Here is a 14,749-nt window from a genome sequence, read left to right on the forward strand (position 1 = left end):
GGCAAGCATTTCGTAGTGTATCTGGTCTTGTCCTGGAGCAGTTTTTTTTGCCAGCATACAGTACTTTAGTTATTTCTGGGAGGGTAACTAGACATTGTATTTTTCATTTACCCCTCCACTTGTGGGAGCCTGTGTTTTTCGGCTGTGCTTTTGTATTTCAAAAATGACTGGCTATAGTGTGATAAACTTGAAACTGCAGCATTCTCCTATATTTGTTTGTGTACCGGGTGTTGTCTAAAAAGGAACTGTGAAGGGCGAGTAGCTACAATTTATTTTTGAACTTGCTCCCATATTGCAGCGGGTAGACGACGACGACATTGAGCGAGTGAACGAGTGGACGAGGAAGAAGACGAGAACTCATCTCTGGCTGTGTTCTGAGTGCCACCCGTAGCTGTTCATTCGTTTTTGTAAATAACTAAAACAAAATTAGGTTTGAAGAAAGCATTAAAGAAATCACTGAAAGCAGTCTGCTGTACAATTTCTTTATTATGTGGTAATTGTAGTAATGCGTAGTGATTTCAATGTAGACCAAGCACCATTTGGTTTTATTGTTGTAGACATACCTGAACCAGCACCAGTGTCCGTCACCAAGCAAAACAGTGCGGTACTTCTGCAGCCCTCAAACGGTAAGTTTTCATCACCATTGATCTAGAATATAGAAAAGCACCGGCAGGTCAATGAAGCATGTCGCATAAAAATGTTTCAGGTTTGCCATGTAACTAAGTTTTCAATCTTCAGCTGCTATTTTTTTTGCTTTGCTTTCAGTTCTTAATCTGCGTACTGTTGATTCACCTGCTAATGTCTTAACAACTGAAGTGAGACAGCTTTGAAAAAAACTGAAGGATGCCCTGCTGTACCTATATACCATGTGAATTCTGCTGTGACACAGGTGTCATAAGAAGCGTGCACCTTGCCAGTCACTCACAGGAGGGCAACTATTTTTATATTGTGAATTGAATCTTTTGAATTGAATTTTACAGAGCATGCTGAAGATGCAGATTACACACAATGAATGCATGTGACCGAGCTTGGGTAGTGCTGGTGGCTACCTGAAAACAATGGCAGACATCGCAGGCCTTGCGTTAATGGACTGTGAACCTGTCTGGAGGATAGGCCTGTGTTATTGTGATACTTATTTCTGTGATATGTTTACAGTTCCAGATGATTTCATGCACCTTGCGGATGGATCTGAGTGCTGACCTGAAGAGTCTATTTACATTATCAAGCTTGTAGCAGAACTATTACGGTGTACTGTATCAATCTTGTGCATGGCTAGCATACACATGCCTGTCTGTTAGCTAAAAATCAGAATGCCGTAAATTATAACTCTGAAAATATGATTAATTTCCAGGTTGCTTATTAAACAAAAACCTGCAGTTCACATGTACTTCAAATTAGCATCCTTCTTTTACTGCAGTTTTGAGCATATTTAATAAAGACTATGTCGGAAACAACCTAATTGAGGTGAACTATTTGTTTTACATGTTAGGCTTTTCCTCAACGTGCCTATTTTTATTCCCTGTAGTTCCACCTTTCAAAAGGCATCGTCATAAGTGACGCCAATACGTTGAAAAATCTGAAGACCAGGAAGCCTACGACTGCATGCAAAGCTACAGCCCAGGCTATTTGGACGAGCGATGTCCTTGCGGAATGCAGCCTCAGTGGCAATATTGCGCCTGGGCAAAGGGGCCTGGGGGAACAGCCAAGGCAGCCTCCGACTTCCATGAAGGTGGACGTTGTCGCAGGTAAGCAAGAGTCCTTATCTGGTTGTTGTGTTCAAGTGTATGGGACTAGACTATTTTGCATGTTAACATGGACACATCCTTTGGCACTTACCTTGTATGTGACCTGCTGCTTGTGATGCTCTGTCACAAGTGCATTTGGTATCTTTGCTCGAATGATAATGCATAATCTTCACGGTGCCACAAGAAGACAACCTTTTGAGGTGTCAGTGTTGCAGTTGCGAGTAATTGCTGCAGGTGATGAGCTTATTGCTTTAGTGCCTGTTGCAAACACAGCTGTGCAAGCAACTGCTGATTTTTTTGCTTTTTTTCAGAGACTGTCCGCTACTGGGGGTGCCAGAAGAGTGTTAATGTGGAACAAACTGTGGCACCTGTGCCAAAGCTTCTCTCCGAAAAAATTCAGGACTTGAGAAAAACGTTGAAGAGGCAAAAATAAATGTTTTCAGCCAGAAATTGGCTATGAAGTGAAAAATTTTTTGACAGTGTGAACATTCAGTACAGAAGGCATAAGTAGTTAAATATAAAAGCTCCAACTGGGGCTGCAGTAGGAACAAGGAAGGTCACTAAAATTGGGGTGGCACTGGTCAAAGTTGGGACCAGAGGCCAACAAGCTGCGGTTGGGACCAGTTGCCAACTGGTTCGAGCTGGAACCAGTTGGGAAATTTTCACCTTGGTTTACTGCCACGTGGGAGTGGGACTCCACAATAAATGCTTTTTTTTTCGAGCTGGAGTAAGTTTTGAGTCACAACGCACCGATATTGAATACATGAACCCTTATATCTTTTTTTTATTCAAAAAGTGTGCCATGAGGCATAAGTTAAAAGGATTGAAGACCCGCTGCGCTGAGGTAGCCCGCGCAGTGCTATGTTCAGGCAGATGGTGCACCGCCTCACGTTACATAACTGATGGCACTGACAGCAGGGCGCATTTTTCGCGCGTACCGCTCAAGTCGAGCGTCAACACTGCGACTCGAGAAACAGTGCTGCAGGAAAGTGCGCGGCCGATCAAATGATGAAACCACATGGCACAGCTCCACATTTTCTGGTGCCAACTGTGGCTTCGGTGGCGACAATGGTAACTCTCAAAAATTTTACGAAGGAAACGTGGGATCAGTTATCACTTTGGAATTAGTCTAACTGCTTTACGTGCTACTTAAGTTAGCGCAAGCCCTTCCGGCTTGCGTCGTCTGTTACATGACTAAACAGCACGCAACAGAGCTTTTTAAGAGCCCAACCTTTCAGTATTAGCTGCTGCCAAACACTGCTTTCATATAACGACCCTCAGACAAGCGAACTTAAAAGGTGACAGAACAATTTTTCACGAATTGGATTCAAGCAGGCGCGCGCTGCCACATCAGCGCAGCAGACGACGCACGAGCGCACTACACCGCAATAGCTGCAAACGGCACGACTAAAATGGGCCAGTTACCCTTAAGGTGGATTCACACGACAGACCGCTTCACGGATCAATCGGTCACGTGATGTCTGACGCGCGGTCCGCCCGTCCGCGGCGAGCATTTACGCGACAGGAGGAAGTAGCAGACGGCAGTGCGGACGAGCCAGTTAGATCCCCTCAGAGCCCTGCGCTCCGGTGACAACGCGCGCGGTCTCGAGAGTAGCTCCCAACATGGACAACGAGTGGAAGCGTCGTATGGCCGCTTTGGCTGTCATTCTTGACATAACAGAAGATGATGAAGAGACTGGTTGGACTGCGAATTCCAAGAGATCATGCTGGGTGAAGCCATGGCTGATGAAAAAATCGCTAGGCGTTCAAAATCGGCTCTATGAGGAGCTGCTGGCTACTGACCCAGAATACAAGCGTCTGCTTCGGCTCAGCAGCGATCAGTTCTATCAGCTTTTGGCCCGTGTACAGCCAAGGATCGAGCACCAGGATAGTAATGCGGGCTGCAGTGCCAGCAAAGACACGACTTCAAGTTACCCTGCGTTTCCTGGCATCAGGTGAGTGGTATTGCCTGCCGTACGTGAGCAGACGGTAGCCTTAAAGTTTCAAAATTTATTAGCGTATAGTTCCGGATTGTGCACAAGCGCTACAAAGCACGCACACGCGATGGAGAACAAAGAAAGACTTGATAGAAAACAAAAATTCAGCATCAGCTAAACCAAGACAGGGAACGACTGCCAGGAGCGGCGTTAGTATAATGCATGCGACCAGTTGACATGCTTCTCATTAGAGTGGGTCAAATCACCGAGTTTCACGATAGGTATGTCTATTATTTACAATAATGAGAAATGTTTATAGCTCATTATTATTAGAGATGCTTTTAATAAAAGATTGATTGTAGCTAGTATATGCTGTTAATTAAATTAAAAAGGGGGATTGGAGACGTGAAAGACGAGAGATGAATTGCGTCTGCTGGTAGCGTTGAGTACAGGCACACTTTATCTTAATAGTAAAATTCTGTTTGCCGTTCGAACAGATAAACTTGTTTTTCTTTCACTTTATAGCTTGTGGTCGTATTGCAGTGGTGTGCTGCATTTTTGGTGGGGCTCCATGTGACTTATTCAATGGTTGCTTTGCCTTTCAGGAGAGTCTCAGTTTTCCCTCAGCCACCAGTTCCGGCTAGGCAATGTAAATGGAATTTTACTCGAGACCTGTTTGGCCATATACGAGGAGTTAAAAGACGACTACCTGAAATCACCGAAAATTGAAGAGCTGTGGAAGAGAATCATTGAAGTGTTCAGCAAAAAATGACAGCTTCCAAATTGTTGTGGTGCCATGGACGGAAAACATGTCTGCATTATAAAGCCCAAAAAATCTGGATCTGTTTATTTTAATTACAAAAAATCATTCAGCATCATTCTATTTGCTTCTGTGGATGCAAACTATAAATTCCTTTACTTAGATTTAGGTGCTCCAGGCTTACAAGGGGATGGGGGGATATGGCAAACAACCCCATTGCGGAAAGCGATTGAGAAGTAGACAGCAGGACTGCCACCATCAGTAGAAATGGGGAACTTCCCCATACTGAACATGCCTTCAGTCATCGTTAATAATAATTGGTTTTGGGGGGAAAGGAAATGGCGCAGTAGCTGTCTCATATATCGTTAGACACCTGAACCGCGCCGTAAGGGAGTGAAAGAAGAAAGGGAGAGAGGTGCCATAGTGGAGGGCTCCGGAATAATTTTGACCACCTGGGGATCTTTAATGTGCACAGTGTGCCAGGGTGCGCACCATACTGGGAGCCACAACTCCAAGCATCGCCTTGTGGTCCGGAACAAGCGCGCAAGCAAAATGAGAGCACGGGGCAGCGCCATGCAGACGCCATCAGCCAAGGTCGAACGAGAGGTCATCAAGCCGGGAGAGACGCGAGAGCAAGCACCGAGACCAATCCAGTTCCTTCCCGGCACTATCAAGGAATCAAGGAAGGAAGGTGGCTAAAACAGAGAAAGGAGATCGAGCCGTGGAAGAAGCGCAGACAAGCCCGATAAAAAGGTGAGCTGGCCGGGTGCTGCCTCCAATGTTAACAATACTCAAGAGAACGAGTCAAGGAAGCAGATAAAGGCGCGCGATAAAATTCCGATGCTAGAAAACGAGATAGCGGAGCTGCAACAATTCAGTGGATAATGGAAGGATGGAAAGTGAAAGGACACGGGCTTGTCTACTGGAGGGCTAGCCTCCACGCCCACTGCCAGCGTGTCATAGAAGGAGGTGGGGGAGGGGGAGATAGTTGAAAGGAGAGGGTAGGCGCGCAGAATCATGGCGCGAAGAACGAACAGCAGCGGAGCACGCCTATGAATGAAGGGCATTGACCGCTGTCTGTCAGCCCGAGCTGCCGTTGAATTTGCAGACAAGCGCGTCCCCTCGACTCCCAGGACAACACCACTCACCCTGCCACGGATCAGCGAGGCAGCTTGCGCCAACCTGCGGGACGGCTCCGTTGTAATCCTCAGGTTGTCGGACAGTCGCAGTGCACTTTAACTCTTTCCCTACCGCGCCCATAGAGCATCGTTAGCCCACTAACGATGAATGTACGCGCCGATTTCGGACTGCTCCGCGTTGTTTACGGGCACGCTGCGCCATCTGTCTTGTAGTTTAACGACTAGAGTTTCGTTTTCAATGAGCTTTCTTTTTTTACCACGAGGTGGCTATTTTTTGACAAGCTTCGAAAACGGGGCAGCGTCTGCTGTCGGAAGCGAGAATGGATGCCCCCGCAAGCACGTCGCGCGGTCCAAAACGCCGCAAGTCTCGCGACTCTGCTTTGTCTGAGGTTGATGTTATCGATGACACAAGTAGCAGTGAGTCTGAAGATGCTGCATTTTCGTCAGAATTTAGTTCCGACAGCGACGACGATGCAAACCGACCTGGAACATCGGCACCTTCGCTCCGGTTAGTTTCGGTTTTCTTTGTGTGGCCCGTTTTGCGTGTCTCTGCATTTTCTCCAGATGTTTTATTTCTGTTGTCTATGCAATTTATCTAATTCTCAGGGTGTCCACGTCATTTGGGCAAGATTCTTTGCCTCCTGCGCAGCAGAGAGTGACATTCTGCCCAAGAAGAGAACCAGGTATACACTTTGGATTGACGCTCCGCAGCAACCCTCGTCAACTGCTCCGGGCTATTGATGCTTTCCGCCTGTTTTTTACCACGGAAGTCATTGCAAAGATATGTGAAAACACAAACAAATACGCCTGGTTGATGATACTAGAGAAGCCAACCTACAGTGAAGCGGATGGGTCGTGGAAAGAGGTCACGCCAGCTGAGATGACAACGTTCATCGGTCTTCTCCTGTACATGGGGATTGTTGAATTACCGCGGCTCCATCTTTATTGGAACACAACAAGAATGTTTTCTGGAATGGTTCCACCACAGGTCATGCCCCGAAAGCGTTTCTGTGCTCTCTTAGGAATGCTGCACGTGTCCGACCCTCATCAAAATTAGACCGAGTTTCGTGGCTGCTGCAGCACGTCAATGAACGTTCGGCCAGTTTTTTCCAACCGCACCGCGAACTTTCTGTTGATGAAAGGATGGTAAAGTCGAAAGGCCGCTCCGGAATTCGGCAGTACATTCGAGACAAGGTAGTCAAGTGGGGCTTCAAATTGTGGGTTCTCGCAGACCCACGAACGGGATACACCATACAGTTCATAGTTTACACAGGCAAGCGAGAAAAGCCAAGTGCCCATGGCTTAGCGTATGATGTTGTAACCCGCCTGTGCGATCACTATTTGGACCAGGGCTATTGTGTATATATGGATAATTTCTACACATCAACCAAACTATTTCGGAGCTTGCTTGAAAGGAGGACATTGGCTTGTGGCACAACCCGGAAAGACCGCCACGGATTTCCAAAGGAACTAAAAGAAACGAGCTGGGAAAAAAAGGCGAAGCGAGGTGATGTGCGCTGGCTCCGGGACAAAGACGTTCTCTACCTTCAGTGGAAAGATCGACGCGTCGTCCACATGATGTCAACTGCGCACACAGCAAACAAACATGTCCTCGCCAAAAGAAGGAAAAAAAAAGACGGCAAATGGCAGCAGATTTCAATAAAGAAACCACAGCTTATTGACGCCTACAACGCGGGCATGCTCGGTGTTGATAAATCCGACCAGTTGATTGCATCCTATAATGTTCTTCAAAAGTGCGTGCGGTGGTGGAAGACTTTATTTTTTCACTGCATTGACATTGCTTGTGTAAATAGTTTTATAATTTTTCAAGAACAAAGGCGGATGCATCCCGAGGTTGCAGAGCTTGCCAGAATCGCCCGGTATGATCAGCTAGCATTCAGAATAGAACTAGTGAAGCAACTCCTCGAACTTGAAGATGTACCAAGAGTTCGGGCTCCACCACGAGCTGAAGGCATTCAGCACCAGCCAGAAAAAATGGAAACGTACAGAAACTGCAAGAAATGCTACAACGAGACCAAAATCCAGCAGAAAACAAAAGAGCGTTCTGCAAAACTTGCAACGTTCCTTTGTGCTTTACGACCAGGAACTGCTTTGCCGCATGGCACGCCCAACTGTAGGGCTTCGAGTTATTCTTTTCTAACTAGAATAATTTTTCACTTAGAACTTCAATTTTTTTACTGATGGTTGCCAATATAATGGCAACTAATTTGTATATTTTGAAAAAATTTTAGCATTTTTTTTCTTTCCGGTACAAGTGTATCTTTACGAGTTTTGGTGAATTTTTTTCAAAATTTTCATGTTTGGCAAAATAAATTTTGTGTTGCAACAGAGAACTCGTTGTTAAAAATTATGTGCCTAAGAAGAGCATTCATTCACCTTTCTTTTAGTGTATTGTGCAGAATTTTAGGTCCCATAGGTTTTGCAAAAAAAAACAACTGCTGAGACCCCCTAAAAAGGGTCATTTTACCCATGGTAGGGAAAGAGTCAAGTGCAAAGCTTTTGTGGTCTCTCTCGAGTGTTGCTTTGGACGAGTTGTATTGTATTGTAAATCACTTTGTATGCGCCGGTACGAGTGATTGTGAAATCCTCAGTATCGTCTTTTTGCTCTATAAAGTTTGTTTTGTTTTGTCTGTTTATAACCTGTTCATTAGTGACAGTGTACATGTTTTTGTTCCTCAAGTTTAAGGCATTTGCAGCAAGGTTCATTGGGAGACTGCTTTGTCTGTTGCTCTCCCTTGTGCAGTCTCTTTTGCTCAAGATTTTCTTCAGTGATGTTTCGTGAACTGACTCACCAGTTTATACTACTCTAAAATGCTTGGTCTACAGGAACGCAGGTGAAGAAAACATCATGGAGGCGTGTGTTAACCATCTCACACAAATTCGGGAGCAGCAAGAAAAGCAAAAAAAGATGACATTGGACTCCTCTGCATGCTGTTAAGACTCCTGCCAGAGACGCCTGCAACGTCAAGCGGCTGAAGAACTCATGCACAACATCGAAATGACGACGTATGACATGCAGGTGCAGACTAGAACTCAAGTGTAAATAGTGGTGGTGTGCTTTTATTTTTCATGGTACTACCTCGATAGAAACGCGAACTCGGCGTCAACACGTCCCACTGTTGGAGTTTATTTTCATCGCGCTTTTACCTGGGTGGTACGAAAAAAACAGTCGTTCTAGAATGTATCATGAACGAAGGGTCTTTTTGCTATCACCAAAGTAAAAGCACGGTAAAACGAAACTGAAACAGCGGAGTGTGTTGCCGCCGGGTTGTTCGCGTTTACATCGAGGTAGTAGAAATGTTTTAGAGAAATGAACGTGCAATATCTACTAAGGCATTTTCTAGGTTCCTTTTACGTGTTTCATTGTACTCTAATTTATAATACTCAAAACACATCCTAATTCAGATTTTATTGTATTCAACCACAGAAGTTTCCGTTTTTAGTGCTGTCTTACAAGATATGACTGAAGTGTGGTATTTTTTATCCCCGGCCCTCAAAGCCCGAGTCGCTTTGGGAAATGAAACCTCACAAGCCCTCAAAGCAGTCACCTGCCTCATTGCCTGTCGGACATTTGATCATGCCGGATGAGGACTGTTCGAAGCCTCAGCTAGAGTCGCCCACCCCAACGCCTGATTAACTTGCTCCAGAATCTGATCCCGGACCCAGCAGTTTGTGTCGACACGACATGGAGTTTCACACGGCGGAGATCGCCACGCGTACAAAACATGCAGAACACGCCGCGCATACGAACACATGACCAAGCGCAGCATGGATGAAAAGTCAGCAACGCAGCAGAAATTCGATCTTGAAGTGGATCTGGTGCACTCGGAGGCAGAATCGGGCACCAACATTGTCGTGGTGGACATGGCGGTGCTGAAGGACCTTTTTGCAGCAGTGAAGTGTGGCAAGTGCAGGCTGGCTGCGCTCGATTTGAACAAGTTCGACAAGCAGTACGGACTAGCAGTGAAACTGGAGGTGAAGTGCTCGATGTGCGACTATTGTATGGCGAGGTTTTCGTCACCGAGAACTGAAGGACCTTGCTGAGATCACACCTTTTGAGGCGAATATCAGGGCCTTGAAATGCATCCAGAGCATTGGAAAAGGAGTCACGGCCCTCTCAGGTTTTTGTGCTGGAATGATGAACCTGTCAGACAGAGGTTTCCACCACAAAACATTTCAAACCCATCTAAGAAAAGTGGTCGAGGTCTGTGAGGGCACTGCAGCAGCCTCTGAAAGCTGCTAGTGTGAGTCTTACCAAGGATGTAAAGACCTTTCGCAGGCGCCAAGAAACATTGACGTTATCTTTGATGACACGCGGATGACCAGAGGGGGGTCATCATATATTGGAGTGGGCTGCAAGACTGAAATGTACACCGGTTTGATGATTAACCGTGTTGTGCTATCAAACTTCTGTCTCGGTTGCACCATCGGTCCCAAACCTTTGGATGAAGGATATGAAGACTGGGTCACAGAGCACGAGTGCCAAAAGAACATTGGCTGCAATGCAGGGCAAATGGAAGTGGAGGAAGCCCTTATTAAGCGCTCACTCTCCAAGCATGGGCTGCGCTACACAGCAGTGCTTTGCGACAGAGACAGGCGCACATTCCATGCCTTGAAGGCAGAAAACTTGTATGGGTTTGCCCTCATTGAAAAAAAGGACTGCCTTAGCCATGTGCACAAGAGTATGGGCACTGGCACCACGAAGCTTAGTCGACAAGAAAAAGGCACAGGACGAAGTACTCAGGGCAGAGGGAAACTGACCCAAGAAAAAACTAAAGAGATCATAAACTACTATGGGTACGCCCTCCATAGCCACATGTATGATGTGCCAGAAATGAAGAAGGCAGTTCAAGCCACGCTTCGATACATGTCCTTGACAGACAGTGCCCCCAACCATAGCTTGTGTCCAGATTGCACAAACTCGTGGTGCAAGTACAATCGTGCTATGCCGAATGGTGAAGAGCCTCCTGCTCACAAAGACGCTTTACCAGACTCTGTTCGCACAGCACTGGAGCCAGTGTTTGCTCGACTGAGCGATAATGCCTTGCTAAAAGTGTGCCAATGGCTACACACAATAATCGAGTGCCAGCATTTTATGAGTGTGCATCTATGATTTGGACACAAGCGTCCGAAAATAATCATGCATCATTACTCAGCGTGACTAGAGCAGCTGCTGAAGCTGTTGCAATATTCAACCAAGGCAGGAGGAAAACCAATGCGAGTGTGGTGTTGGGCCTCGGCTACACTCCAGGCTGCAACCTCCTTTTGAGTAGCCTTGAGAAGGACCAGGGAAGGCTGAAGAAGTCAACAGCTGTTTTAAGCAATAATACAGACAAAAAAAGGCTCTCTAGGAGGCACAAGGGAAACAGGTCTCCAGAGTACAGCCCCAGACAGGTGCAGATCACCAACAAGAACCACTCCAGACTACAACTCGGGACAGGTGCAAATCACCATCAGCATGGACCAGAACTGTTCAGTTACCAAGCTTTTGCAGCCCTCATGCAATAATTGGCAAAACACTAATAAAGTATTGCCACTGTCTTCGTTATATTTCAAGTCCACAATTTTTGCTGAATTCCTAATGGCATATGCTATCTTGACATTGGGTTGTGAGATATCTTCAGTCTTAATTGACATATTTAGAATCTGCAAGCAGTCACATTGCCAAGATTTAAAGAAGTCATGAGATGATGCTTCTGTTTCAAAAAGCCTGCTTTTGAATGCAAACTGCCATCGAAAAGGCGGTTTGTGCAAAGCTGCCTGATTTTTTCTGTCCACCCAAAATTCCGCCTTAAAATCCTAGGTGTTTAACAAAGTTGCAAATTTTGGAAGGGAAATATTCTTTGCTAAATTTTGTGAAGCATGCAAAAACTGAGCCCCTGTACGTAATGGGGTAGCATAACCAAATCTTAGTGGATGATGGTGCCGATATTGCTGACGTCCACAAAGCACCCCCTAAGTTTGCGAACATGCATGGGTCCATAGTTGCAGGACCAGAAAACGTGACTACGTGCATGGGGCTAGTAGTGAATTACGCATGGTTTTTTTCTTCCTTGCTTGATTGCTACTTTTTAAGTCTCGCAACAAGGTCCATTAAGTCATGCAGGTATTCATAGTAATAAATAGTTGCAACTGTGCTTAATTTTGTAGGAAGTGACTTTCCCCACTGATAGTAGGTGCTGAAAGTTAATTCAAACTGCAAGCCTTTCGACAGGTGGTCAGGTACTCAAACGATCTTGGGAATCATGGAAATGGCATTTTATCCAGGGCTATGGTGGCTCAACGGCTTTAGAATTTGGCTGCTGATCCCACGGTTGTAGGTTCGATCCCAGCCATGGTAAAGGTGACATGAAAAAATGTGTGGTGTTTGTGCAACCCTCATAGCCACCCATGTGTGTCGCTTTGGGATGTTCTCTCTGTACAACCTGCAGAAGAAGGGCACAGGCTCGCTTATAAACGAGCTCCTGAATCTTGGCTCCCAGAATCCTGCCATAGGCGAGGAACCAAGCCACGTGAAGAGGTAAAGAGCAGGCTGTTCTCCCTACTGATTTGCTGGTTCCTGTTTTCCTCTAGGCATCCCTCATAACCCCCCACGTGTCGCTTTGGGATGTTCTCTCTGTACAGCCTGTAGGAAGAGCACGAGCGCGCTTATGGACCTTGGTTCCCAGAATCCTCGGCATGCTCCAGAGATCTCGGGTTTCCCTCTTCTCACAAGCTTGCCTGTGACAGACCTTTTGCGCCATTTCTACTCTGTAATGAAGTTTTTTCTGTTTTATTTCGATTAGCGAAACTACGCAAGTTGAGTGCAGCACATGCTGCTCGGAAGGTCACTTACAGCGCCGGCGCTTTCAAGGTCACTTCTCTGCTCTCGCAGGGCCGTAGTCCTTGGCACGCATTTTTGCGAACCTGGGTGTAAATAAGTCTTATAGGGTCCTCGCAATCGCTTTTTAGAATGTTCCATTGGAATCAGTGACGTTTGCAACCGCAAAGGTGAATTTTCCCCTCCTTGTGAATCACTATGCGACCAATGCAAGCGGACAGCCGCCCACGGGGGAAGAAAATACGGCAGCCAACCTTTGTTGTCCCTTCTGGTAATAGGCCACAATGAGCGTCGATAGATACGTATTCAACAAGAAGCAGATATTAACCACGAAGGTATCTACCTTGCATGTTTTCAGCTAGACAGAAAACCGTTTTAAGACAATTTTGTTTTTAGGAAGGCAATTATTTTCGCATGCACACGACTTCTGAGAATACAAAACAAGCCTCTGTCAGGGAGCCAGTAGGCCTAGTGGCGCTGTCACGCTTTCAACCACGCTGAACCACGTGAATGCCAGCCGTGCTATATTGCTAAACACCGTGTTCGCGTTTTGAATCGTGGTTGTCGTGGTCGCCTTGCATTTCTGCAATATGCCTTCTTACGCGTATGTACGGTACAAGGACAACAGCTTCGCTATTGTTCCTGTCCCCGATGTGAGAGGTCTTCATCCCGTAAACAAAAACGACTTTTCAGCGCGGACGTACTTCGTGAAATGGACGGACGCCGAGGGCGAGAACGATTATTATGCTTCAAGAATCCTAGTTCTTGGAGGTGAGTACAAAAGTGGGTCCATGTAATACCGGGAAATGAGTGCGCGCATGTGCGCACTACTGGGCATTGTGCAGTAGATCGGCACTGCGCATTGTGACACACGAATCTTGCGAGTGATCATATTACCTAGCCCTGATTTATGGAACCCTTATTTCCTGTTATGTGCCTTAATTATTTGATTTGCCATGTGAAATGCTGGATTCCTTTTAAGCCATCAATCGACATAACACATGTAGAAAAAATTTTAGTGCAGCCATGAGCATGAAAATGATTCGAACCTTGCAGATTCGTAAAATATGCAGATTAAGTTCCAGAGGCAGTAATATTGAGAAGGTAATTGTCAGTTAAATATGATGCAATAATTGCACAAATGAAGCATGCTTTATATTGCTCTTAAACTGGAGAAGCTACAGAGAAGTATGTATGTGAGCACTTGTTCTTAATTATTATGGAATGCATGGATATATATGTGCCAGATGTTCTTGCTTCAAGCTAGTGCTTATATTGCTTATGTTTCTAAATAAATTTTTCGCACTTATTTTTAGTTGTAGCATTGTAGGGGTTAATGTGTTCAGAAACACCGTGCTTGATAATTTATTTTATTTACATGTTAAATGTTCGTCAGTTTCTTCTGTGGCAGTTTGGAAGTACATAGCTTACTGTTCCGCAAGCACGTTTCTTTGATATGGGATTATAGTGCAGGTGTAATAAATTAAACAATGCCAGTGTATTGTTTAAAAATCCTTGGTAATTATTTCCAGATTCAGAAAAGGAAATCGAAACTACTCTAGAAAGTGGCCGGCTGCGTGTGCAGAAAAGCTTTGATTCTAGCACCAGCAAGCACGCGCCTCATGAGGTACAGTGCTCAGTGTAGTGGTGTGATGATCACACTCCTTGTTTAAAACATGTCAGATGTGTAGAAAACGGTCGACTTTGTTTACAGATAGAGAAGGAAAGAAAAAAAAGAGGACAATGCCAAATAATGGCCTCCTTGACTGATTGAAAACAAAAATATATCAAGCAACACTTGAGGAGACCGAAAAAATGCAAGGAAAACTTGAAAGAGCAGAGAAGGAATTGAAAAAAAAAGGAGGAAATGATAGCAAGCCTGAAAAGAACCATAGAAACACAGGAAGAAAGAATACTTAAGTTATCAACACTGAATGAGGGCCTTCAGGAAACGATTATAAAGATGAAAGATGTGGTAGGTATGTCACTGATTATTTTATATTTGCAGGAGTAAATTTATTGCATCACTTCGAGTGGAAGCAGTTCTCAAACGCCCTTCTCAAGTAAGATCTAGGATCGTTGTGTTCAAGAAGACAGCTGCTTCTTGTAATCATCTCGATTTACCTGTCCTGTTTAGGGCAGGAAGGCATACCAGTAAAGGTCTTGCAGTACAGAAACTTTTTGTCACATTTTGCTCATTTTGTGAATTTTATAAAGCATTTTTGAGCCAATTTGGCACCTCTTCTGAACAAAGTAATGCCTTTTTTGTTAAAGCAGTATAGACATCTAAATCTGGTGGTGTGTTTTCTTATCTATAGTGATGCGGA

General features: G+C 45.2%; 1 long non-coding RNA gene across 1 annotated transcript in view; it reads right to left on the reverse strand.

Moving 5' to 3' along the window:
* Positions 1 to 480: 480 nt before the first annotated feature.
* The window catches only part of LOC144121905 (uncharacterized), an 89,337-nt gene continuing 75,068 nt past the window's right edge, over positions 481 to 14,749 (reverse strand). The window contains exon 3 of the long non-coding RNA XR_013312726.1: positions 481 to 648. This is a non-coding gene — a long non-coding RNA (uncharacterized LOC144121905). The remainder of the gene's footprint in view (positions 649 to 14,749) is intronic.

This window comes from Amblyomma americanum, chromosome 2, assembly GCF_052857255.1.
Source record: "Amblyomma americanum isolate KBUSLIRL-KWMA chromosome 2, ASM5285725v1, whole genome shotgun sequence".
In the NCBI taxonomy this organism is placed as follows: Eukaryota; Metazoa; Arthropoda; class Arachnida; order Ixodida; family Ixodidae; genus Amblyomma; species Amblyomma americanum.